This window comes from Bison bison, unplaced genomic scaffold (genome assembly GCF_000754665.1).
Source record: "Bison bison bison isolate TAMUID 2011002044 unplaced genomic scaffold, Bison_UMD1.0 scf7180017858765, whole genome shotgun sequence".
NCBI classification, from domain to species: domain Eukaryota; kingdom Metazoa; phylum Chordata; class Mammalia; order Artiodactyla; family Bovidae; genus Bison; species Bison bison.
The window spans coordinates 42,917-44,068 of record NW_011489337.1 but is presented as its reverse complement, the minus strand read 5'-3'; the positions used below and the strand labels follow the sequence as shown (position 1 = coordinate 44,068).

At 34.7% G+C, this 1,152-nt stretch overlaps 1 pseudogene; it reads left to right on the top strand.

Moving 5' to 3' along the window:
* The window catches only part of LOC104980308, a 1,858-nt pseudogene extending 1,306 nt beyond the window's left edge, over positions 1-552 (top strand).
* The last annotated feature ends 600 nt before the right edge of the window (positions 553-1,152 follow it).

The window sequence follows — 1,152 nt, the reverse complement described above, 5'->3', positions numbered from 1 at the left end:
AAAGGGTGTGTTTCATGCTTCTGGTGTTGTCATTTGTTGGTGGCTTTGTGCACTCAGTAATTCATCTTTTCACCTTTTATGGGCTCCCATTCTGTGGCCCCAATATCACTGATCACTTTCTCTGTGACATGTTCCCTTTACTGAAACTCATCTGTACTGACACCTACATCATTGGCATCTTAGTTGTGGCCAATGAAAGACTGATGTGTACTATTGTTTTCTTACTATTACTCATCTCCTATGGAGTCATCCTGCACTCTCTGAAAAACCTGAGTCAGGAAGGGAGGTGGAAAGCCCTCCAGACCTGTGGTTCCCACATCACTGTGGTTGTCTGCTTCTTTGTTCCCTGTATTTTCATGTATGTGAGACCTGCTAAGACCTTCCCTATTGACAAATCATTTTGAGTGTATTTTATACAGTCATAACCCCCATGTTGAACCCATTAATCTACAGTCTAAGAAATTCTGAGTTGACTAATGCTACGAAGAAGCTCTGGAGAAAAATATGTTATTCCAGGTGGTAAATAAGTGCATTATCCATCATGACAAAAGTATTTTAATATTAAAGCAAATAATCTTGGAGAGTAAAGATTTCATAAATCTAATGGAAAATTTTCATTAAGAGATTTATGAAAATATTATTTAAAACTTAACTACATATTTGTGATATTATTAAGTTTCTCTGCAAAAATGTAAAATTTATAATGTCTGTTTTACTAGGGCACCTAGAGAGGTAAAGTACATTTAAAGTGGGGAGTCAATAATAATATGCTATTTACTAGTGAATGACAATTTTATAAACACAACATCTTTTGCTCAATTTTTGATTCACTTTTAATTCTTTCTCATTCTTTGTTTACTTTAGTAGTATTTTTTGGTTTTACCTTCACTATTTTTATTGTACTAGTTAAAAAATAAAGTTCTATATAGACCATCCTCTTATTCAATTTCATTTGTGTTACATATTATGTTTTAATGTATTATTTAATTTTTTAAATAAAATGAAAATGAGTTAGTTGCACAGTCATATCTGACTCTTTGTGATCCCATGGACTGTAGCCCGCCAGGTCCTCTGCCCATGGAATTCTTCAGGCAAGAGTACTGGAGTAGGTTGCCATTTCTTTTTCCAGGGGATCTTCCCGACCCAGGGATG